General features: G+C 40.4%; 1 protein-coding gene across 2 annotated transcripts in view; it reads left to right on the top strand.

Moving 5' to 3' along the window:
• The first annotated feature begins 2,924 nt into the window (after window positions 1-2,924).
• The window catches only part of LOC124290716 (uncharacterized serine-rich protein C215.13-like), an 83,172-nt gene continuing 58,416 nt past the window's right edge, over window positions 2,925-27,680 (top strand). For both annotated transcript variants that reach the window (XM_046727520.1, XM_046727521.1), the window contains exon 1: window positions 2,925-3,027. The gene's annotated coding sequence lies outside the window, so the exon portion shown is untranslated. The remainder of the gene's footprint in view (window positions 3,028-27,680) is intronic.

The raw sequence follows: 27,680 nt of genomic DNA on the forward strand, positions 1-27,680 counted from the left end.
GTCCACATTTGGGCCGATTCTAGCATCTGTCCCATCTTCTGGATATCGAGACGGGTCTCTTCTTGTTCCTCCTCTACGCTTTCTATTTCCTCTTGGAGTTCGTTGAGAGTGGAATCGTCGTCGTCGTCGTACAGCCTAGACAAGATGTGGATCAACATAGTCGTGGTTTGCTCCGCACGAAAAAACAACATAGTCGTGGTTTGCCCCGCACGGGCCGCGATCCTCCCCAACCTTTTTTGTAGAAGTCCTGGATGGTGGGCGACGTCAGATTCGGAGCTATCTCACTAGCGGGCAAGAGGGTGTTGGTCGATGGTTCTCCTGCAGACAATACGGTTTTGTGGGAGGGCTCTCGCCATAGTTCGTAGAGCCTTGTGGACCGGATACCGAAGCGCTGTTTGACCTGCTGGGGGCACACCGCGAAGGGCGCGGATTTCTTGGATCTGGTCTGGAGACAAATCTCATTTTGGTGGCATAGGAATTTTTTTCTGGGTATATATATCCCATGCTTCCCATATGTCTATATGGAAATCCCATTTTCCGACATGCCTGGGGCTAGGAAACCCAGATTTTCCACATGTCTAGGACTAGGAAAACCTAGTTTTTCCATGTCTAGCACGATCAATTCAAACAGGCCCTATTTGAGACCCGCGCGTTCAAACACGAAATGAATGCGTTGAGAAGTGATAATCAGAGGATCTACAGGATAACCATAAACAAAACATCCTTATCACCCATGGATACGAAACGATGGTTGTTGATGGCGTCACGACTTATGGCTATGGACACCGTTGCATTACCCCCTAAATAAACAAGACACCTCCAATAATGTCTCTGGAGACACACTACCCTCTTTTTTTAAACCACCGCTGGGAGTTGAATTAGCCCAAAATCATGCTCTCAGGGGACCTGTTATACAGAACCCCCATTTACAATGCTGTAAAACGTTGACGACGCTTATGAAGATAGCGTAGGGACGTTACGAACGTTTACAGCGTGAAATCGCTCTTCCGTTCTCCTTTGGTGGAATTATGATCGGAAACCAAATGCGACTCGTGTTCATATCGATTTGTTTCAAACGGCTAAGGACGCTAATATTAGAGACAAAGAGCGTGACTCACGCCGCCCGAATGGACAATGAACCAACCGTTACGGCACCGTATCTTTTGGTGACGTCAAGTAGTTGAATGCCTCTGATTTGGTGGCATTATCATCGAAAACCAATCGCTACGACGGTCCATCAGCCCCGCCCCCGACATATATATATATATAATAATAATAATGTTTCAAACAGAGGTATATGCAACATATGCATATGATACTCATAGAGACACATTCATTAGTTTGCAACCTCAAATACATGTAGTGCAATTTGAGCGAGTGAGCGAGTTCAGTTTTTAGCAATACTCCAGCAATAACACGACTGGGTACACCAGAAATGGGCTTCACACATTGTACCCATTTGGGAAATCGAACCCGGGTCTTTGGAGTGACAAGCGAACGCTTTAACCACTAGGCTTCCCCACCGCCCCGTGATTTGAGCGAACATAAATCACCCATGGGAGAGGTAGTATACATTAATTGAATTTTAACAAGACTGACTGACTGACTGAGTTGAGTTTTACGCCGCTTTTAGCAATATTCCAGCAATATCACGGCGGGGGACACCAGAAATGGGCTTAACACATTGTGCCCATGTGGGGAATCGAACCCGGGCCTTCGGCGTGACATTTTAACAAGAAGTTTGTTTTCATTTTTCCCAGCTTATCATATATCCATTATTATTTTATTATTCTTGTAGGATATTTATATAGCGCACATATCCACGCACTAGTGCATGCTCACGGCGCTGGTATTTTTGTCCCCTCGATCATTGGATGTCAATCTCAACGGCACATCGCATTATCAATCTCAACTCCCTGTGGAGTATACAACTCTTGAGGCCACTAGGCGCACCGAGTTATTGTGGCTTTCTCATCCTAACGAGGTACCCATTCACAGCTGGGTGGACTGGGACACATAGTCACAGTACTTTGTCCATGTTCACTGCACGTTGCTGTACCCGCAACTAGGTGTTTGCACGTATTCATGTGGCCATCATCTGGTCAAATACCAACGGATTCGTGGGTTCTTTTAAGTGCACAGGGTTGTGTACTGTACACTAGGGGCATATTCAATTTGTTCAAATCCTTTATTGGAAACTGGTCACAGTGGGGAGAGTTTCTAGAAAATTGGGTTTCCAGATTTAAATTGAGACGTGTTAACTAAGTCATATTATATATCATACAGTTTGGTAGGAATTGATTATACCTGTGATTGTTGATGGCTATGCCCTCGACGGGGTTTGAAGTACTGTAAAATCCTTACATCTTACATCCACATCATTCACGGAATATTAAATCTACCAATGTTTGAAAAGTAGAATATTTGTCATTTTGATTTGATGAAATTAGGAACGACTCTTGCCTTGAATATAACTGTAGAACATAGCACTGTCCATATATCTTGGTGACTTGTTCAGTTGGCGTGTAAGATATAACTGTGTCGACATATTGTGCACATTTCTGCTACTATTACGTCAGAGGAAGTTTAGGTTTAAATCCTGTTGACAGTCCCTCAGCATGCTGTCCTAACTTTTGTTCCTGGTGATCTAAAACCCGAATCTTACAATAAATATGAATTTATTTTAGTCACATCATGGCGACGTGACTTAAACTTTACCTCAACTTCTCACCTCACATAAAGCATGTTTCACTTTCAACATATAAGCATTCCAAATATGCAAATAAAATTTTCTGATGAAAATAGAAGCTGTCATATTTATATATAGTTTCAACAGTCTTATGACACAATTACTCACGATGTGTCCAGTTGCACGTCAACTCGCGCTTTTTCTTATATAACGATTAACCGCATCGTGACTGCAAACTTGAGTTGCGTCACGAATGTGTTAACAATTTAATGGAACAGGCGACAAAGATCGTCCAACAACGCTGATCGTCCAACAACGCAGTCATCACTTCAAATCGGGTAAGTGGGCTTTGTAATATTTATATTGTTATATTTATAGATAATGTTACTTTGTGGGGTAGCCTAGTGGTTTAAAGCCTTCGCTCGTCACGCCGAAGACCCGGGTTCGATTCCCCACATGGGTAAAGGTGTGAAGCCCATTTCAGGTGTCCCCGCCGTGATATTGCTGGAATATTGCTAAGAGCGGCGTAAAACCATACTCACTCACTCACTCACTTTTTGTTGAACATGCCATATATTGTTGTACATGCAAAACCGTTCTAATTTGAAACATAAACACAAGTCTCGCGTATCTATTGAAACAGATTCCGGGGGTTGAAAGGCAAAACAGATATGAAATTCGTTCAGGGCGCGGAATGATCCGTATCCATCTGCTAATAATAATTTGAGGGATGTGCACACTCACTGTGGAAAGCGGGCACGAGCGTTACCGTCTTGCAAGACACAACTTACACCAGCATGTCGGGCAAACAACACAGCTATTGATGAGTGTATTTCAACTATTATTCATATATTTATTGATGTATATGGTCAGTTCATAATTTTCCAGAAAAATTACAGATAGGTGTAATCAAGCCTGTAAATAAAACCAAACCAAGTGAAGCCCCCGAATGCCTGAAAACTGCAGACAAATTACACCTCTGGGCTGTTTGGGCATATCGTTTAACCTCTATCCCAAATATTCGCTTACAAAAAAATATTCGCTTGTCGAATGAAACATTGTCAACCGAAGCTTATACAGGATTTGGAAAAGGATACTAACGATACGTTCGCCTTAGTTGGCTTAGCAGTACTTTCAAAAACAAGGAAAAAGAAACTATTCTGTGCCTTAACTGAGTTTCAAAAAACATTGCATATAGTCTGGCGTTCAGAACTTTGGCAGATGCTAGTTCAATATAATGGCACTGGAAAATGTTGACGGTAATTAATAACATAAAACAAAACACATAAAAACATGTGTTTCATGTTCTGGTATTGCCGCATTTTTAAATGTATTGGCGTTCAAATTAAAGCCAAGTGAATGTGATGATAGAATTGAGAATATCATTACGTTATTTTTGCTATTGTATTCAGATGGTGCAGTCCCCCTGGGTGCAAACAGGCAGCATTCACAAAATTTGTTAGATTCATTCATTAGGTATTGTGATAAATGGAGACTTAAGGTTAATGTGTCTTAGGCTAAAGTGAAGATATTTGGAGGATCCAAACGTGGTTATATACATAAACTTTAAATTAGTCAAGCCACTCGGTATCACCTGCAAAAGCTTTCGAAATTTACTATTGCAAAACAAAATCAAGTAGATTAGGCAACGAAGGCCAGGGCGGAAATTCATCTCTCTGTTGGTTGACAACAGCGCCTTTTTGACAGTGTGGCTGTATCAACACTTTTGTACGGCTGAGAGATTTTGGGCTTCGAAAATATACCGTTGAAAATGTACAACTCCGTTTTTGAAGTCTTTTACCTTACACAGATATCTAAAACATCTAGTTAAATCTAGAACTGTATGTTTGGGGGCAATATTACGATCTGGAAAAATATCAAAATTAACTCTCATCAAGAGCAAGCTGTAGTACGACGAAAATATATTAGAGAGATGCAAACATACTTTGTTAACAATTCTTTAAAAAACATTTTAGATGATCTTGGACTAAGTTACATTTTGCAATCACAAAGTTTTCAAAGTTACAAACTGTATTTTTTGGGTGACATTCTGCACACGCGCATCCTCTCCCCATGTTACATACCTACTAGACCCGGGTATAAACATCTGTATCGAAACGTCGCATTCCCGAAATAGAAGAATTTTTAGCCAACACATTTGTCATTATTGCACTTCGAAACTTCTAAAATGACACTGAAGGAAGCTGTGAGAGTTATTGTCAGGATACTCGCACATTAAACCAATCTTCTTGTCAGAGAATGACACTGGAACAAGGTTGACAGTCTCTGTTCCAGTGCAATACAGTATCATGCGTTAACTCATGCTTGGTTCAGGTAATTGTGAACAGAAGGACAATAAACCGCTAGACTATCTTTATCAGCATCCATTCACCTAATCTCATATGTTCTGCTTTGAATGTTCACGTTGACATATGTACATCACTGATTATTATAGATTGTATAGTATACAAGACTCTGTTCTGGCAATTAAAATGCCACACATGCGCGACAATATTTCAGATGTCACAATCCCTAAACGCCTGCGGTAAAAAGTAATAATTTATCACGGAACCTTCTTGTGGAACGGGAAGCTAGGGCTCCGACATACGTGAGTTGAATCAATATCACAGTTTTAGTGGTTACTATAGCTAGTCATTCTCCTGTCAGCTGTCGATCTTTTAGACTTTACAGTCCGGGGATTTCATTGAACATATACCGTCAACGCTAGAGTATACACAATCTCGAATGTGAGACAAAACTGATTCAACTGGGAGTACAAATCAAAACCATATATTATATGAATGAAAGACATTGAAAGACCTATCGCACGTATACATTAGCGTTACATGTACATCTCCATATTGGTCCTACAATTGTTATTTACAGAAAAAACAACCTCCGGTTAAGACGGGGGTTTGTGTTTGTGACACGACTCCCCTGTTTTGAGTGCAAGGCTAGTGTTTTAAACACTAATTAGTCTCGCAGATCTTACATTCATTTCAGTTCACGGGACACGTCAGAACATACATATACTCTTCACAAAAGTAAAGCGAAAGTGAAAAATTCTTATAAATTTAGATATGTGGAAACTTATTGTTACGAACGCTAAATATGCTGTGGAGCTTACAAAATGCATGTTAATCGAAAGAATCTTATGGAAATCGATGACTTTGTACACAGGTGGGTGAAAGTGAAAAATCGCAAGAACGTAACTGTCGTTTCGAGCCACTTACGCAAAGGCATGGTATGCACGTGCAAAAGGCACAACAAGCACTATAAAAGTGCAGGGTTCTCGATTTAGCTTCACTTCGGTTAAAAGTCTCAGCACAGATTTCATCATGCCAAGACTGAACGAAGCTCAGAGGAACAACGCCACCGGACGATTGCAAGCAGGCGAGTCCAGATCAGTGGTTGCGAGGTTTTTTAAATATCTCCCTTAGCAGCATATCGAGGCTACATCCGGTTGCGCCACGTACGTCAAAGGACGACAACTGCTGCCACCACTGCATCCTCAGTACCGGGACTGCGCAGGATCCCGGATCAGACTGTCCGGAATCGTCTACGAGAGGCAGGGTTGCGACAAGCCCGTCCTGATAGAGGCGTGATTTTGACCAGGCAGCATCGCCAACTACGACTGCAATGGTGTCGAGCCCACAGGGCCTAGCCTCAGGGACGATGGAGACACGTACGGTATGCTCTGCAAACAGGATGGAAGGGCCCGTGTCTACCGCCGAAGAGGTGAACGCTTCGCAGCAAATTGCACACAGGAAGTTGACAGATTTGGTGGAGAAAGTATCATGATGTGTGCAGCCATCTCTCACGACGTCACACGCGTTACTAACTGTACGTGACAACAAATGTGCAGTTGGTACATTCGATGAAACTCAATAAAGTCCCGGTTGATTTTGTATATATGTTAAACATTTCAAATTTCTTTCATTTATAGTTCATGTAGCACATGTCTTTGAAACATCCAATGAAATTCTGGCTTTGCGTTAATTTTTGGGAAGAGTAGATTTTGGGGTGGCGATGCTGCTTGATAATGATCATGTTGATCATGATGATCCTCAGAGTGAGTGAGTTAATATTTAACGTCACATCGGCAATATTTCAGCCATATCGTGACGAGAACATTTGATATTGAAATGAAATATATGTATATTAAAAAAAAACTGCCGACGAAGGACAGTAAAACAACTAGAATATCACAGATATGTATGTAAAACTAGTAATTAAATCTAAAACGTTTTAACTATAGGGGAAAAACAATACAGTATAAAAATGGGCTATAAATCGCCAATAACTGAAGTTAGATCACCATACCAGGGACCATGGGGACTTAAATTACTTTTGCTACCTGCATGGACCCTAGTTGGATTTAGACCATCCCTTCAGCCATTGGCGACAGAAGAGAAATCTAGCCATAAATTAAAAGCAAACATATTCTACGATTAAAAACGTGGCAAGCCTAAATTTACTCTAAATGTGTTGGGACTTACGTACCCTCTCAGGAGGACAATAATTTACAATACTTCAACCCCCTTTGAGGGTACAGCCACTAACAATCGAAGTTGATAATCTAAACTACCGATTATAAAACAACTGGAATATCACAGATATGTATGTAAAACTAGTAATTAAATCTAAAACGTTTTAACTATAGGGGAAAAACAATACAGTATAGAAATGGGCTATAAATCGCCAATAACTGAAGTTAGATCACCATACCAGGGACCATGGGGACTTAAATTACTTTTGCTACCTGCATGGACCCTAGTTGGATTTAGACCATCCCTTCAGCCATTGGCGACAGAAGAGAAATCTAGCCATAAATTAAAAGCACACATATTCTACGATTAAAAACGTGGCAAGCCTAAATTTACTCTAAATGTGTTGGGACTTACGTACCCTCTCAGGAGGACAATAATTTTACACTACTTCAACCCCCTTTGTGGGTACAGCCACTAACAATCGAAGTTGATAATCTAAACTACCGATTATAAAACCTTATCTATTTACAAAACATATATCAAAATTCATTTAACAGATCTATATCTTTTAAAAAATCAATGATTAAATGATAATTAACATTACTAAAAAGGTCCTTTACTGTTTTGACATTAAAATATCTATCCTTTATGATGGAGAATTCAACACAGTCAAGCAGGACATGTTTGACCGTGGTTCTCTCATCACAAGGGATACAAGTGAGTGAGTGAGTTAAGATTTAACGTCACATCGGCAATATTTCAGCCATATCGTGACGAGAACAATTAATTGGTACACATAGTAGGTAATAGTAAATTATAAAAGCCTGCCTACGAAGGACAGTAAAATAACTAGATTATCACAGAGAATAATTTAAAACTAGTAATTCAATCTAAAACAGTTTAACAATAGTTGACAATACAATATAAAACCGGGCTATAGATTGCCAACAACTGAAGGTAGATCACCATAATAGGGACCATGGGGACACAAGGGATACAAAACGGAGGATCCTCACCTTTGAATAGGTACACATGAGTATATCTTGTGTGGCCAATACGACATCGTCGTATGATGACCTCTTCAAATCTGGACTGACAACCCAAGTAGGTGTAACCGATGGTTGGTTTTATTGCATGTAATTTATTGATACCTACTTGGGCATCCCACTTCTTTTGCATCAGATCACGGATGTAAGTTCTAATGCTAGCTTTGTAATCAGAGTATGGGATCAGAAGTGGTGTCACAGATTTGTTGAGTGCTGCAGCAAAATCGGCCATCGTATTCACAGAAATGCCAACGTGGCTGAATACCAACAGAGGACGATGTCGTATTGGCCAGTTGCAAGATCATTATATAATTCTATAATTTCTATTAAAAGTGGATGTTTACAAGAAATATTTTTAATCGCCTGAAGGCAAGAAAGAGAGTCTGAAAATATTATATATTGTTTATATTTAGGGTGTCTATTTATATATTTAAGAGCTGTTAGTATTGCGTTTGCTTCTGCTGTGAAAATTGAACTGTCATTGGGTAATCTGGAAGATATTGTTTTGGACCCAATGACAGTGGCACAAGCAACCGCGCCACCATCCTTGGACCCATCTGTAAATAAGGATTTATATGTATTATATTTACTTTTTAATTGATTATATTCTTGTTTACATTGTAAGACATTAGTTTCAGATTTTTTAAATTTAGTGAGTGTTAGGTCTACTTGTGGCCTAACCAATTGCCAAGGAGGAGAAGAAAGAAGACGGGAAGGAGATATATTTTCCAGCTCAATGCCGGCAGCAGTAATGAATGGCTTAATCATGAGCCCAAGAGGCGGAACAAGAGAAGATTTCTTGTTGTACAAATCCTCATAAAGAGGATTAAAGATGCAGTGAAATACAGGATTAGACTCGTTAGAATATAGTTTGGTAATATATTGTAATGATAATTTTATACGGCGTTGGGTAAGAGATGGTTTCATCTGCCTCGACGTAGAGACTGTTAACAGGCGATGTTCTGAATGACCCAAGACAAAGTCTCAGACCTTGGTGGTGGACAGAATCTAATAGTTTTAGGTTGCTTTTACAGGCTCCACCATATATGACGGAGCCATAATCAAACTTCGAGCGGACCAGTGATCTATATAGGTGTAGGAGGGTAGTTTGGTCCCCTCCCCACTTTGAATTAGAAACGACTTTCAATAATCAAGTGCCTTCAGGCATTTTGTATTTAGGGATTTGATATGCGGAAGAAAGGTTAAATGGGAGTCGAAAATCAGACCCAAGAACGTGGCCATGGCCTCTTTTACAACCTTGATGAATGGGAAGCTTTACCGGTTGGCGAGGCCGGTATGTTGACATTGTTAGGCCGGTATGTTGACATTGTTATGGGCAGTCAGTCGCTTAAATCTGCTTCACACTAGGATGATACCCGTGTATAACCATGGGTCATATGACTACCTTGATAAAATATCTCCGAATTAAGGATGAACATCGTAAACATTAACCTGTGTATCTGGCTGTACGGTCACACGGGAAAAGATATTGAACATTGCTTCACATCGCTCAATTCAGATATTATGCACACACCTGCGGGTTGCATTGACTACCGCCATCAGTCACGCGTGTCCTCATTGAGTACTGAGTACACTTTGTGAAGCTATGGTATACAGTCTGAACACCTTGCCTATAATGTGATGCTATATACAAGTGTAGCCGTATTTAGTAATTTTGAAACATATACTGTTTTTTTACGAGCACGTTAATTTATTTATTTATTATTTTTTTTGGTTGAAGTAAAACTTTTCTATCGTTACGTTGTCCGAGTTGACAAGGTTTACGACATTATACGCATTTTAAAATGATGAGTTGGAAGGGTATGATGTTTCCAGCGTCTAAATTTCTAAAATGGGCTCCTCAATCTGATCAGAGCACGACATAACTGTTTCAATAGACAGATCCCTTGCGTCTACAATTCTCTTGCTGCTGTCTCTTTCCCAACAAACCTACGTTCATGGAGTTGTACGTGTGCTATAACATAGATATGTTTCTATCCATGTGTATTGCGAACCATTATATTTTCAAAATATCGCGCTGTGAATGTAGTCTAGAAGTAAAACTAAAACTGTATACCAACTGTAGTATACATGTGTCAAAAATCATGTATTTCTCATAACGTTTTATTTAAAGGGAAAAGCTAGCATGAAATATATCGATAGCATTTAAACATCGGGTTGAACTCTCTATGTCGGGACAGGACTGAATAATTCAACGCCTTCTTTACAAATTGTTGTCAATAGTTTTAAGTCGCGCCTTTCATTGATATTTCAATAGAAAGCTAGAGAAAGTAGGCCGCACCCTCTGCCTAGCGCGGGCTATTTGAAATCCGGCTGCATTCAGCGTTATAGTCAATGCAGGGTGACATTTGCGCGCAAGATTGGAACTAGGCTGATTGTCTACTCATGACACTTTACTTTTGTTTTTCACGTGTTATAAAGGGTTTTCTTCACGACTGCATTAAAAGACACCTTTCATTGACCTTTCCTGACCTGTGATGTCCTGTCTATGTTGTACCTGACGGTGACCACGTGACTTAAATGAGCCAATGAATTTTCCTTAACCTTCCCTCCACCAAAACTACCTTCTGACGACTTAAACATTACTACTAACATGTTAGACATGACTTATATTCCGACATATAACAACTGGGGATGTATAGTTCCCTGAATGTCAGTCTGTTCGCCCGTATGCTTTTAGTTCCCAGAGCATATATCGAACACAATACAATCTATACTACTCATCAAAAGTTTAGACTCACTAGTGTAAATGTAGCCATTTACTTCACTGAACTGTTCTAAACTAGATTTTGCAAAATATTTCATACTGTTAAAGGTATTGTTTACACATGAACTTATGTGTTGTACAACAAATTCGTAACGTTGATAAGACTATTGTCATGAGATCAATAATGATGAAACTCCGTGCAAATTGGTGAATTCTTTACAAAACTATACACCAAAACGCAGCTGTTCACATGCACGATATTTGCGCATGCTTTTCAGGAATTTGATGCATGATCCTCATGCAATTCATCTGCATAATGTTTGCAGTTGGTTCCCCCAAGTTAGTGGAGAAATTCATATATATATATACATAACATATAGTGAGTGCTTTAAGTGTGTCTTAACTTTTGATGTGTAGTATATGTTACGAAACTCCGTACATCTCTTGATCACATTGGGCACCCTTGAAGAGCAACCTCCTCGTGGTGGTTGCCGGGTAACGCTCATGGCCATTCACCCCCGCGTGAACCCGGGGGCATATAGGTCCACAGCACCACATTGCTGGTCGTAAGACCCAATCGGGCAACCCGTTTGCCGTGGGCTGCGCCCCTGTGTCGGCGAAGGACGGGAGACTACTTCGGCCCTTACTTCGCCCAGACGGGTGGTAGAATTGGCCCGAGTCTATCAATTGGCTGACCACGCCATGCCCTGTGCATAGAAAATATTTTTTGCTCATTTAACTTATTGGTTATTGGTCATTTTGATTTGAAATATACAAATTATTTATATATTAAATTGCATAGAGTCCTATGCCAGAAGACGGTGGCTCATGGGCCAATCTGGTGATGTCGACCTCTAAATTCTGAATGTCTCCAAGTTTTTGTTAGAGCCGATCCAGCCTGACATTATATCTGGTAGACAAACATAGCTATTTATGTCGTATTTACTGGAGTATATCACCCTTGTATCCCGGGTCTTTGCATGATGGATATCCGCTGCAGACATACACTGTCCTTGTTGACCAACGGTGGCGGGTGGGAAGCAAGGTTGCTGCACCCCTTAGATACATCATGAGTCAAATAAATTATGGATCTGCTAGAAATGACAAGAAAAGGCGTCTGGAGGTTGAAGATATTTCGGTTCCAAAACAACAAGACAACTGGTCAAAATTTATAGTCGTTAAGGCTACAAATGGTGAACCCCTCCAATTAAATAATGTTTTGATTTCCAAGGCTATCCAGTCTATATGTGGGGAAGTCAAAAACGTCTCGTGTCTCCGGGGTAGTCAGTTCCTTGTAGAACGTGCAAAGAGACATCAATCAATTAATCTGCTACAACAGCACCAATTTGCAAATGTCAGCGTTAAGGTCACAGAGCATAAAACACTTAATTCGAGTAGAGGCATTGTTCGGGACAGAGCCCTTTGCTTGTCGGTCATGTTAGTGGAGGAAATCGCCTGTAAAGCGCTTCACAGTCAAGAAACAAGATGGTAGAACTGTTCCAAGCAACACATACCTGTTTACTTTTTAATGAGCACAGTCCCTAAATCATTAAAAGCTGGTTATTTCAATATCGGAGTGGAGGTGTATATCCCCACTCCACTCTGATGGATCCTAAATGTGTAAACTGCGGCAGTGACCATGTTTCATCTCCAAAATCCTGCCCTAAATGGCAGATCCAATAAAAAATTCTGAAGTTAAAATATGACAGTAATAGATCAAATGCAGTCGAAGCCATCAACAACAGCTAGTTATTCAGCTGCAGTCTCCAGAAAAACTAATTCAGTGTCGGTTTCATGCCAAACCAATTTGACTTGGACTAAATCCAAACAACCTATACCTGTGCAAGCTACTTTTGATAGTCTTACGGTGATTAAATTGACGTGACAAAAGATTAAGAGTCCCCTTTGAACCAGCAAAATAGAACACAGACGAGTCTAAAATATCCAATAATGTATTGAACAAACAATGAGCAAGCTACAATGAATGACATTACAGATATCTAGTACAATGCAATTGAGTTACAAATCTAAAATATTGGGTCACAAATATACAATATTAACTCACCAGAGTCTAGACATTCACAGTGAGAACAGATATACTGATTGAAGGTTGTTTACAATGACAGCAGGCAACAGGCAAGCACGTTGAACAACTTGATGATGGCAGACAGATGTGTATACATCCAGTCATGTGAAAGTCCCGTATTGCACTACTCAACAACCAGCCTTTATATAGCTCTTACACAGTTCTCGAGCATTTTAGCAAAGCTAGGCTCCATCATTATTCTCCCAGAACGCCATGGAACCACGTGGAAAACACACGGCGTGACAGGACCCGGAAGTCAAAACAAAATAAAGCCAGTCAAGGGAGGCAACTCTGAAATGCTATCAAAAAAGGTGGGCCGCTAAAAATACTATTGCCATTGATCATATATGCTGCGAGATGCGGGCCAAAACCCACACTCAAAACATTGTGACCTATAATAACTATCACTTATTCAATGTGATATTACAAATTGCAAAAAAACAACACTCTCGTAACAATAGACAGACCACTGTGACATCAGCCTCTCAGACTGTCCACCAATCAGAACAAAGGATTGCTCAGACAACTGTTCATGTTGAAAAAAATAATTGGAAAATGTTGAAATGTCGAAATCTCAACGGAAACGCTTAAATCGAAAACAAGCATGAAAAACTCCCTCTACTGTAGAGACGCCTGTAACAACTCCTTTGAACCCCTGAAGAGGAGGTAACCCCACCTTCAGAAAACAAAAATAAGATTTCTTCCTCACGTTCTCGTGAGAGATCATTAATAGAACCACCATGAGCCAGAATCTAATGCAATCGAACTGCAGAGGCCTTAAGACCAAATTTGATTATCTACAATTGTTATTACAAGACAAATCTTATGGATAACAACTTCTTGATTTATTTTACACAACGTTTCTGGGCTAGTTCTTGCCCCTTCGTCAGGTGGATAATGATCATTGTGAACAAATACAGTATATATATATTGGTGTACGGGAAGCCAGATATGTAAATAAGTATATACAAGTGCAAGGGGGGAAGGAGATATAATTCAGTATGTACAAACAATGCAGTGAGATGAAAGAGAAGAATACAATGATAGGGTATGTTTTTACAATAAGAACAAGAGTATGTTTACACAGCAGAGTGGTTTGAGAGTCTATGATTTCTTGGTGATGCACCAGGCACTAGGGAGGTAAACCCCTTGATCCCTGTTGATCTCGGGTACTAATCTTCTTATATTGATTAACGAGGGGGAGGACGGAGCAGGGAAAGCTTTTGAAGACTGTGAGCAAGTTCTCAAGCAAATTATCAAAAATGAGTTAAAAATGGAGAGTAATGATATTCATTTCAAAAGGGCGCACAGAATTGGCCGAAAACGTTCACCAAGATATCCTTCTGACGTAGTAAAACCACGTCCAATCGTCGCAAAATTCCTCTTCACTAAGGGGTGGTCGGGAACTAAAGGGTAAACCCTATGGCATCAGTGAGCAATTCCCAGAGGAAGTTAGCGACTACAGACGTGATGTACTATTTCCTGAGTTGAGAAAGGCTCGTAGCCAAGGCAAACGTGCAAACATCGTTGTTGACAAACTTTATGTTGACAATACTCTGCAAAAGGTTCAACCGCCCTCACCCTATCGAGAGCCCCAATCAGGCAATGTAAACAATGCCAGAACGAGGTGCAGTTAGAGGCGCGCGGGTGGGCATGAGACATGTGCGGGCGTGAGGTGTGTTTCGGACTCAGCTGAGTGTAAAGTAAACTCGACAGAGGACTTTAAGGTAGTGAGAAGCTCTAATTCGAACACCAATACTAACATTATTACATCTATTGTTCATAAAGTCTGGTCGGTGACGTGTGCACATCGTGTTAGGTTTGCGCGCGAACAGTCAACATGTAAGACAGCATGACGTTGAACACTTCGATGAGCTTGATTCCTCTAGGTGTGTAGTTAGTACTACCGTTCCCAATGTAACTAATACCGAAATTGTTTCTCCTCATTCTATGGTTTGTAGTCCGAATATAGAATGTGATGTTGACGACAGGAGTGATGCGGCCTGGGATATACCCTCTATGTACCTTGGAAGTAGATTATTGGTTATCTTGAATTGCTGTGCACATTAAGTACTGGTGACAAGTGCTGAGCACATCAGGTGAGGGTGACAAGTGCTGTGTGTGAAAATGGCTGATGACCTATCATTTGAAATAAGCCAATCCCAATCAACCAGGTGATCATTACAAATCACATACCTGACAGAAAGATAGAATAACCTAATTACCCTATGACCTTGTAATGGAATGATCCAAAGCAATCAGAGACCTGCATTAAGCACTTAAAACACTATTTGCCGACAACTGCTCATTGCGAACACAATGAACCTCTGTTGAACCCAAAACAACACAGATGTATATACATTTTGATAAAAATAACGCAACACATGAAGTTAATATAAATGCTTTTATTTCACCCTATTACATACTTCCCCCCTGCATTGAAATGATGTCCTCATCATTTACAGTTCCCGGAAATTAACTGAAGCAAGGTATTTCTGGCACTCACATCATCCAGCACTCCAGTGCCAATCAATGATGACAAGTACTCTGCACGTCTCATCCAATCAGTACTGGCAGAAGCTGACATCACATAGTCTCCCGTCCTCATCCACTGAGGTCGTGACCTCTCACGAGTGGATCTCCTAGGGGGCTGGGGGCTAACAGTTGATGATTCTTCAGCTACACCTGGATCTTCTCCAACAGGTGCAGCTTCCTCCTGCAGTGTTTCCGGCTCTGAATATGACTCGCTGACCTGCTCTTGATCTGGAGTAGGTTCTTCTGTCTGTTCCTCTACATCATCAGCATCCATCACAGAAGTATCTTCATTCTCTTCTGCCATAACATCAGTTGGCCCTTCGTGTACATGTGTACTCGAAACTGACTGTTGGGATGAAGTGATGAGGACTACAACAGATTCATCGTCACTATCTTCAGGCTCTGGGTCTTGTCCTTTCAGTCTTCTGGATGACCTCAACTTGGGTGTAGGATGTGAAGGTAAAGCTTTATGTGGCTTGGGTACTGGGTGTTCACGACATATCTGCTGGGCTTCCCGGTCATCCTGTCGTGGTAGTGATCCCACAGGCAATAAAAGATTCCGGTGAAGAGTTTTCCTTTTGCCTTCGCCATTTTCTTTACCAACTACATACACAGGCACTGTGGTGTTTGGTTGCGTAATCACAACATATATGTCATCCTCCCACTTGTCCGCAATTTTATGGCGACCTTCAAACGCTACACGTTTAACAAGTACTCTGTCTCCGACATCAAGAATAGCTGCTCGAGCTCTCTTGTCGTAATGATCCTTCTGTCGACTCTGAGACTTTGTTGCCTTATCTGCAGCCAAATCATATGCCTGTTTAAGTCTCCTCTTCAAAGATTCTGTGTACTGTAGCAGTGATCTAGGCTTTTCAGGTTCAACATCAAGACCAAAGGCAAGGTCTATAGGGAGACTTGGGTGTCGACCAAACATGAGGAAGTATGGCGAGTGCTTGGTAGTTTCGTGTCGTGTGCAGTTATAAGCATGCACTAAAGGAGCAACTTGCTTCTTCCAATCTTTCTTGGTTTCCGGTTCTAAGGTTCCCAACATGTTGCATAGAGTCCTGTTAAACCTTTCACACATGCCATTACCCATTGGGTGGTATGGGGTAGTAGAAGACTTGTCGATGGCTAGCAGTTTACAAAGCTCTGTCATCAAACTCCCAACAAAATTTGCTCCTTTATCTGAATGGATTCTTTTTGGTAGTCCATAATGGGTCACAAAGTTGTTAGGTAGCGGGGGCGTTTGATAGACCAAATTGCATCCAATTATATTCAAAGAAGCCCAACGGACCTACGGTGAAAGCAGTTCTTGCCTTATGTTCCTCGGCCATTTCTACTTGATGGTAGCCGCTTTTCATGTCCAAGACTGAATAGTACTGCATTCCACCCAGACAATCTAACAGTTCTTCGATTCTTGGCAAAGCGTAGCTGTCTTTGATAGTTTGACGATTAATCTCGCGAAAATCCACAGACATGCGTAATCGGCCGTCCTTATGCCTAGCCAGTACGATATTGGATGCCCATGGACTGTAAGAAGGCCTTATGACTCCAGCTGACAAAAGATCTTGTAAATGATTCTTCACCTCTTCATACATGCCAGGCGGAATCCTCCTATGTCTCTGTTTGATAGGCGTGTCATCATATAACTCAATGCGATGTTTCACTAAGTTGGTCTGGCCTAAGTCATCATCCTTCTTTGAGAACACATCTCTGAACTTCATGATCAGGTCCAATCCTTGAGATATCTCTTCATTTGAAAGTCTTTCTTGGTTGATTTCCACTTGACTGATAAGGCTATCAGAGTCAACAGGTTTTCCTGGAGAAAATCCTTCAATAACAACAGGTTGCAGTTCGCACAGTAATGCCTTTGGACGAACAACAGTTGTCTGTGTGGTTACATTGGATATCAACACGTCAATGTCCTCGTGATTCCCTTGGTTGTAGTTGACCAGAGTTGGAGCAATGTCTAAGTCGGGAGGAATAGCAGACTCAACAGTTGATTGCAGAAGAGCACACACTTGTCTGTAAGGAACTCCCTTACACAACTGGCCCTTAATAGTTACTGTACTATTTGCAGGAATAGTAACACTATTAAGCTCAACAGACCTAACAAAGCCCAACTTGCCATTATTCTTAGCCAACTCTCTATCCTGAATGACTAAACTCCTATATGCTAAATACCATGGCGTAAAAAGATTAGCCTTCTGCAAGAACCTAGCACCATGTGAAGACCTGCACTCTGAAAGTAAATGTGACAACACATTAGTCCCTAGAAGAACCGGTACCTTACAATTATACCTAGTATCTGGAACAACCAGAAGCAAACAAGGAATAGCCTTTGCAACATCTAAACCATTACCAAGAGACCTGACATTAACCTCTACAAAACCCTGATATGGAAGAGAATCACCACCTGCATGTTCAATGTCCAGAATGAAATCCAAAGGTTGAATAGTTAAGTGACTAAAGTTGGCATTGTAGAAGGATTCCGACACAAATGAGACAGTGGCTCCAGTATCCAACAAAGCTTTCACAGGGACATCTTCAGCTTCAATCATAACCTCATTGGAATGTCCTACGAGTCCATCTATGAGTTTCTGGTTGGGACGAGCTTCGTGGCCTAATTGTGTCCCCTTCCCATAGGCCTGTTGGAGTTTAAAGGGTGTCTCCTATGGTCCAGAATGACACGACATCCATAAGCAAGATGGCCTGAATATCCACATCTCCAACACGTTGGTTCTTGTGAAGGTTGAGCAGGTTCAAAGTTGGCTTGTGCTTGCGGTTGAACAACTTCCTGTGGATGTGGAACAACTTCCTGTTCAAATTGTTGCTGTGCTGACCAATCAGTTTGAGGAGGGTGTTTCCAGTGCTGTCCTCGAGCTCTTGTTTTGTGACGCCATCCTTTGTTAGATTCCCGGTATGATCTAGGTGGATCATGTGTGTATGTGTCCTGAGGAATAGGAGCTGACTGAAGCTGGTGAATCTGAGCTGTCATGTTCCTCTGTGTATCTCTCATTTCAGCTATCTCATTCTGCATCTCCTTGAACATTGACTTGATTTCTGTTAAGTCTTTCCCAGATTCCTGCTTCACTGTAGCAGAGTGTGCTGTAGCTTGTTTGGACTTGGGTTTGGTAGAGTCAGACTTTCCTCTGTTAAGGTCGAATTCCAATTCCCGAAGACAAAGGCGTAAGTCGTCGAAGCTAGTCAAGGTGTCATATTTGTATGCAGCTAAACTCTTGAGAGAAGGTGAAAGTCCATCCCATAGCTTGGTCCTTAACATTTCATCCTGTTCATCGGTTGGTATGGATTTCTGTTCCGCCAAAGGATAAAGTAATCGTTCAAGACGACAACTCCAAGTTGAAATGTCTTCGTTATCTCCTTGGCTTGCACTGTAGAACTGGGACATGAGGGTTGAGCTTCTTCTCAAAGTCCCAAAAGCACTCCTGAGTTTAGATAATACATCCTTGATAGAAGCTTTATGCCCTAATTTCATGACGACGAGTGCGGCTTCACCTTTGAGAGACTTCCTGATTGCTTGCAGAATAGTTTCCTGACTGTACACCTTAGAATCTTGCAAACAATCCACTTCATATTTCCAAAGATCATACTCTGTATCTTTACCAGAGTCTCCGCTGAATAAAGGCAATCTTGGAAAATTGTGGTAAGTCATGTCCGATTTGGTAGAAGTAGGCTTGGAATCCATTTGTTCCTGTGTTTCCACTGGTTCCTGTTTAACAGATGGGCTTATTTCCTGATCAGACAAATCCTTAATCCACTTCTTGAAATCCTCAGCACTATCACTTTTAGGAGCAAAACCAGCCTTTCTGAAGGCCTCGACCATAGCATCAAGATCTTCGCTGTCTAACTCCATGTTGAAATGTAGGACAGGGGAACAGAATTAATTCTATCGGTGATATGACACAAAGTCCAGGTGGTGTGCAATGTATTGTGTTCCGAGTTGAAAAGAAAAGAGAAGGCAACAGTTGATAGTTATTCAATGAATTACCAATTAAGGACTGCGTCTAAACAAACAATCGCGAAAAATGTACCGGAGGGCGCCAGATACGGATTAGCGAAAAATGGTAGACGTTACATGATGCACAACAATGTCGGACGCGAGTATGAAAGTTGACAAGCTGCAAGTTGCCAGCAGAGAAGAAAACACAAAGTCCCAGTAAATACTAAAGAATCTCAAAACATGGAATGAAAAATAATCAACACCAGTAGACCGGAAAAATACAACACCAAGAAGCACTACCTACAACATGATTATGTATGAAAAATGTGCAAGGTGGGTTGCATTGAAGGGTGCTAAGATTAGGAACTTTAATTGATAAATTAACTAATTAATTAAATACGTAATTAATTATATGTTTGATAAAGATAAATTATTTATTAACTAGATAATTAAAGTTTAATTAATTATGATATACGTTAATTAATAATGATTAATTAACCTGAATAATGTAAGTTTAATCACACACACTCACACAGCCGAAATGTAAACAAGTAAACAAATTACTCTAAGTCCTAATAAAAACAGTATACTAAGGTAAGTCTAAGCAAATGTAAACAAACTTGGCTTATGATAAACAAAGTATGCAAAGATATCAAATATCAAACCTCAACTATGATAAATCAGTAAATGAATGGGAAAGTAATAAATGCAGAATAATGTATCACATATTGTTTCAAAGAATTGAAGCAAGGTAAACACAAATGAGCGAGGCAACTTCAACTAGTGCATATCATGCCTTTATGGCTTATAACTAAAGCCTTTATGGCTTATCCAGTAAAAATAAGTCCATATTGATCATCACTGTGTCCAAGGAGTGTCAAGGAAACCAGCAAATATCTCAGTTGACACAAAGTGTATATGTTGGAATGTTCATCAACACAGTGCAAAACTGTCACAATACATGGTATAGGCTATATCATGGTTTCTCACCACGGATGAGACGACATGTAGAAGAGTACTTCTGATCCTGTAGACTGTCACTCTGGAGGGAAATGCCGCTTCTCTTGTGCACACGAGATCCTCACTGGGGGCTCCAATGTTGCGGCCTGGGATTTACCCTCTATGTCAGTGAGAATAAAGGCTGCGGGTGTGAGGTCAACTCGTTTATTCTGATGATTCAGTGGATATCAGTTGATATCAGTAGACACTCTGCGTACCCTGTGGGTGACACGGGAGTGTTGTTACGGGCGGTCAACCCTCCGCATACTACAGGATTGTGATACCTTGGAAGTAGATTATTGGTTATCTTGAATTGCTGTGCACATTAAGTACTGGTGACAAGTGCTGAGCACATCAGTGATGTTACTAACAATGTTCATGTTGACTTAACTGATAAAGTGTACACTAAACCCTCAGCTATTAATCTCTTAAGCGTCAATGTATGTGGCTTGAAACATAGACTGGAATATCCAGAATTCATTAATTTGATAGATTTGTACGACATGGTAGGTTTTCAAGTAACAAAAACGACTTATTTGATGAGTTAGAAATCCCCGGTTACTCTTTACACATTCAGCATAGATCGAAGTCCAGTAGAAAATCCGGTGGAATTGGAGTTGCAGTTAAAGATGAATTCAAAGCTAATGTAACAGTGCATAAAGATCTCATTAACGAATATGTCCTCTGGATAGAAATATCCAGTGTCCTTATACCTAGCAAAGATGTCATGTATGTTGGCTTTGTATATCTTCCCCCAGAAGGATCGACATACTTTAAATGACACATTTTATGAAATTGAAGAATCGGTATTACATTTCCAGACTCTCTCTGAAAGTGTCTCTTTAGTAGGTGATTTCAATGCTAAGACTAGCATATCGTGTAATTGTGTAGATAAGCATACAACTGATGATTTAGACATTGACTTGTCAGATATTTGAAATGATGTTGATCTTGAAACTGTTTTAGCATCTTTAAATCTACCTCTGCAAAGAACGTCACAAGATTCTAGTAGAATACGTAGTCCTGGATATAAATTACTTCAAATGTGTAAATGCCTGAACATGTCTGTGATCATGCGGAGGGTAAGCTCACGTGTAAGGATAAAACTGTTATTGAATATCTGATTGCTTCTCCATCAGTACTAAGAATAATTTCGAATTTTAATGTTGGGGAGTTTTACCGTTTTACTCGAATGTACACTCTCCATTGTCCTTTTCCATCTAAGCATCGAGTTGTCCAATAGTCAAGCAGTCTCTTCTTAGCAATAATAGAGGTACAGCCATTCAGGCAAATCAACCAAATCGTTTTGATGATAAACTAGCAGCACAGTTTCAGGATAACATTGATGTGGAGAAGCTTGACATCATACTAGAATAAGTCAAGTGAAACCATCAACAAACAATTTGTGAGTAACATCACTACTGATATCTCTAATGTGCTCCTGGATGCTGCTAGGTCTACTTATGGTGTTAAACGTAATAATGTTCATGTCTCATGGAAGGTTAAACATACTAAAAAGCAAAAAACATGGTTTAACAGGGAGTGTAAAATTATGCGAAATTCCTTCTATAAAACAAAACGTAATTTTAACAAAATAGGTCCTAGTAAAATAGAACCAAATATAAACTTGCATCAAAATCTTATAAAAAGTGCCTAGATAAACATCTCAAACAATATAAATGTAAGACATGGGCTATTTTACGTCACAATAAAACCTATGCTCCAAAGGATTACCGGAAAACTTTAAATAATGGTAAGAATGGTAAACAAGAAAAACAACCCGATCTGAACGTTGTGTCAATTTTCATTTTCAAAGAAATAAATGATCGGAATGATCAAAATTCATCACAAGATTTTGTTAACCATAATCCAATCGAGTCAGATATTCTTAATTCAGATATTACGTATGATGAAATAATTTCATCAGTTAAAAAGCTAAAAAGAAATAAAACGAGCTCTTTAAATATGCCCTCGACGTGTTACTTTCCATACTGACCAAACTCTTTAACTCAATACTATCATCTGGATTTATACCAGAGGATTGGCTAATAGGAATGATTAAACCTTTATACCAGAAAAAAGGTGGTAACTTAGATCCTAACTCATATCGTCCCATTACTATTCTTAGTTGTTTTGGTAAGCTGTTCACAAGTATTCTAAATGTTAGACTAACGAAATTCGTGGAATATGAAAATACCATAATACCCGCTCAAGCCGGTTTTCAGAAAGATTTTTCAACTATGGATAATATTTTCGTAATGTCATTATTACACGGCATTCTCAAAAATGCAAAAAAAAAACTATATTGTGTGTTTATTGACTTTCCTAAGGCATTTGATTCTGTTTGGAGAGCTGGTTTATGGCATAAAATGCTTATTAACGGAGTTTCAGGCAGGTTTCTCACCCTTATCAAAATATGTACAAGGATATTAAATCAACGATGCTTCTAAAGTAGAAATTCTCGGCTATCATCGCATCAAACTAGACGTGCGGCGTTGACTCGGCATTCTCTTCTGACTGTTAGACTGATATACTAATGACCGGTATTTATTTCCTCTCTCCTTAGGCTTTTGTGATCTGTTGCGCATGCGCCAATGTCCAGTTTCAAAGTTCAGTTGAAGATGTCTTACCTGTGTGACACATGTTCTGGCCTGCTGCCCGTGGAAGCCAACGGTGGAGATCATCAAGGATGATTTACCTGTGTGTATTGTAAGACCAAGTTAAAATACACATACCATAATCACAAGTGTGCTGTGAAGAAAAAAGTGTCTTCTAAGATTCCCTCCTGCACGTGTAAGACAGTATAAATTCTACGGTAGTGTACCCTGACAAACAGTTTAACTCTCGTCAGCAAAAGGATTGGACGTAAACAACATGAAGAGAGCGTCAGAGATTAGACTTGACCTTAGAGATATATTTAGGAAGACCACGTTAAGAAAATCACAACAGAGAAAGAAACCACAAGCACCGAAGAAGGCGGAGAAGTGACAGGTAACAGCTAAAATGAAAGCGGTGACAACCCAGAGGGGACAGAAGACAACCATACCCCAACCTATGAAAATACGATATATGTCAGACATGCAAGCTGTAGTGAATCGGGCAAAAGCTACTTTGAAACGAGCGGAAGCTGACTTGAAACGTCAACAGTATATAAGAAAGCTTGAACCCTGGTAATCTGGACACTTGTATAGGATCACGATGGGAGTGACTACCTGTCGGGACTGAGGGAAGAGGTTTACACGAAAAGAGTTGAGTTGAGTTGCTTTTTGCGTCACATCGGCATTCATCCAGCCATATAGTGACGAGAACAAGTTTGCATTATTAAACATTGTAAGTACATACTCGGAATGAGTTTTACTTCAAAAACATATATTCATTACATTGTCATTTAAAAGCAGAAATAGTCATAGCACCAAATTTAAAGGCAGGCAATTTGTTAGTCACATTTCACAGTTACAATTTATGATAGTTACATTTCACAGTTACAATTTATGATACAGATCAACTTCCCTCAGGTAGTTCACTATCAGATGAGCGCTCACGCGGGAGAACAGATCTTTCAGGTTTGTTGCATCATAATGTGAGTCCCTTGCAGACGATAGGTCCACGCATTCAAGCAGAATATGCTTGATGGTGAAAACCTCATCGCAAGAGACACACATGGGGGGTCCATCCCCATCCGTTTTCAGCAGATAGTCATGAGTAAACCGACTGTGACCAATACGACATCCTCGTAAAATTACCTCATCACGTCTTGACTGATAACCCAAGTAGGTATAACCAATTGTTGGTTTCAATTCATACAGTTTATTTCTTCCTACTTGAGTGTCCCATCGTTTTTGCATGAGGTCCCGAGTATAGCTTTTGATAGTGGGTTTGAAATCACTGTACGGGATCAGCAGTGGAGATAAGGGCTTGTCAAGAGCTGCTTTTGCTGCAGCATCGGCTTTTGTGTTACCTGCTGTGCCGATCTCCAGAGACATTGTAAACAGATGCACGCTCCAAACGTACCTCCTCCTCTGGATAACAACGCCCCACCTGTAGGTAGCGACCCTCCTCATTAGAGACACCCTCCTCCTCAAGAGAGACACCCTCCTATTCCTCAAGAGAGACACCTACCTCCTCCTCAAGAGAGACACCCTCCTCCTCCACGCCAAGATGACCAGCAGCATGAACGATTCCCTCCAATGCGCTCGTTGGGGGACCCAGTGGCTGTGGGAAGTCTGTGTTTACCTCTCATGTGCTCCAACATGGCCTGATCCAACCCCAACCTACCTGCATTGTTTGGTGTTATACTCAATGGCAGCCCTTATATCAGAACATCAGCGAGCAGCTGCCTCGGGTGACCTTTGTAAAAGGAATTCCTTACAATATCTTGGACGAGGATTACTTTGATGCTGGCCAACGGAACGTGTTGGTCCTGGATGATTTCCTGGCTGAAGCAAAACATGATAAGCGTATCTCGCGGCTGTTTACTCAAACCTCTCATCACAAGAATGTATTGATCTGTCTCTTGGTACAAAATTGTTTCCGAGAGGTAAAGAATCGAGAGATATTGCCTTGAATGCGCATTATGTCAACTTGTTTCATTCCCCCATAGATAAACAGCAAATCAAACTCTTTGCCCGGAGAATTTTCCCCAAACACATGGACCACTTTATGGCCATGTATGAAAACGCTGCTGAAACACCCTATGGACAACTCACCATTGATCTAAAACCTACCACCAAAGTTAAGGATCGACTGCAGGTCAATCTCATCAAAGAGGAAAACGGGCGAGTCAAAGCTCAGTGTGAACAGGATCTGCCTAGGGACAAGTTGACTACAACAGAATCTCTGGATAGTTCTCTGACTGAAGAAGAGAGACTGCCCCAACATCAGCTCACTCAAATTGAAACTGATTAAGACACGAGTAGTGAGACATCGTGGACTATGGCGCAGATTGCGGGTTGCTGATAGATAACATGCACGATCTACAGCGACATATCAAACATTGGTGTCCGGCCAATAGCCTTCAACCTAAGAGAAAGCACGCCAAAACTCGAGAGTGAGTGAGTGAGTTAATATTTAACGTCACATCAGCAATATTTCAGCCATATTGTGACGACAAAAAGTGAGGTACTAAGAATAAACATATGTATACTTATTAAAAAACCTGCCAGCGAAAGACAGTATAACGACTAGAAGATCACAATTCGATTAAAACGATTGAGTTCAGTGTAAAATGTTAAATCATTTCAAAACATCACAATATAAAATCGGGCTATAGATCGCCAACAACTGAAGGTAGATCACCACACTAGGGACAATTGCTTCCTGCATGGGCCCTAGCTCGATTTACACCATCCCCTCAGCCGCTGGCGATGGAAGGGAAATTAGCCATAATTTAAAATAACAAGGTTGGGTTGAGTTGGGTTTTGCGTCACATCGGCATTATTCCAGCCATATAGTGACGAGAACAAGTTTGCATTGATGGTGAAAACCTCATCGCAAGAGACACACATGGGGGGTCCATCCCCATCCGTTTTCAGCAGATAGTCATGAGTAAACCGACTGTGGCCAATACGACATCGTCGTAAAATTACCTCATCACGTCTTGACTGACAACCCAAGTAGGTATAACCAATTGTTGGTTTCAATTCATACAGTTTATTTCTTCCTACTTGAGTATCCCATCGTTTTTGCATGAGGTGTGTGTAAATCTTTTAAAATTCCATGTTTCCAGGTCGTGTCGTATGCTTTTTCTAAATCGAAACAGATCGACACTGCATGTTGTTTATTAATTATGACATTCTTAACAAAAGATTCTAAACGCACTAAATGATCGATAGTACTTCTGTTTTTACGGAAACCACATTGTATATCCGTTATTAAGTTATTAGTTTCCAAGTACCAAACAAGTCGATTATTTATCATGCGTTCCATGGTCTTGCAAACGTAGCTAGTTAGTGAAATGGGCCTATAATTGGAAGGATCAGTATGATCACGTCCAGGTTTAGGGATGGGAACAATTATAGCATCACGCCACGACGAAGGAAATTTTCCAGTTATCCAACTGTCATCAAAAATATGTAAGAGTGTCTCCAAACATGACTCTGGCAAGTGCTTCAGGAGTTGATAATGTATGCCATCAGCTCCAGAAGCTGTATCGTGGGCCTGATCAAGAGCAGTACGAAGCTCATGTATCGAAAAGGTTTCATTGTAGTCTTCCCCATTATCTGAATTGAAATTAATAGATTTCTTTTCTTGCTGTTTTTGATATTTTTGGAATTCAGGTACATGAGGGAGAATGCTTGGCCAACGTCTCACCAAGTTTATTTGCAATATCCGATTTATTAGTCAATAATTGGTTCCCATCTTTTAGGTCCCTAGTATGGTGATCTACCTTCAGTTGTTGGCGATCAATAGCCTATTTTTATATTGTGTTGTCCTCTATGGTTGAAATGTTTTAGATTCAGTTACTAGTTTTACATGTATATCTGTGATATTCTAGTTGTTTTACTGTCCTTCGTCGACATGTTGTAGAAAAAGACATTCTGTTTTTATTTATCTATGCAATATTGATGACTGAACACCTGTACTTCTTTGGACATTTTGTGCGTATATATATATATATATATATATATTCTATTTCAATGTCAAATGTTCTCGTCACGATATGGCTGAAATATTGCCCATGTGACGTTAAAAAATAACTCACTCCCATCTTTTAGATGTTGAATGCTATATTTAGAGCCCTTACCCTTGATTTTCTGGATCATATTTCACACCTTTGATATGGGCGTGAGCGAATTAATTTTTTGATACATAATTTCGCCAAGAGTGGCGTTTACTTTGCTTGAAAGTACGCCTTCCTTTAGCGTTCAAAATTTTAAATTTGTCTAAATTGTGGACCATAGGATGGCGACGGAAATAGTGCTCGGCTTTCTTCCGTGCCTTCCTAGCCTGTTTGCAATCATCGTTAAACCATGGTTTTCGGACGTGAGGAACTGCAGAGGCCTTTGGGATACACACGTCAGCTATGTTATTTAGTTCATCTGAAAAACATTTTATGGCATCAGGAATATCATGAAAAAGTTCAGGTTTGAGTTTGTCAGCACAGAGAGCCTCATATAAAGGCCAGTTAGCCTTTATAAAATTCCATCT

The sequence above is a fragment of the Haliotis rubra genome, unplaced genomic scaffold (assembly GCF_003918875.1).
Source record: "Haliotis rubra isolate DU_JTF1 unplaced genomic scaffold, ASM391887v1 Scf471, whole genome shotgun sequence".
NCBI lineage: Eukaryota > Metazoa > Mollusca > Gastropoda > Lepetellida > Haliotidae > Haliotis > Haliotis rubra.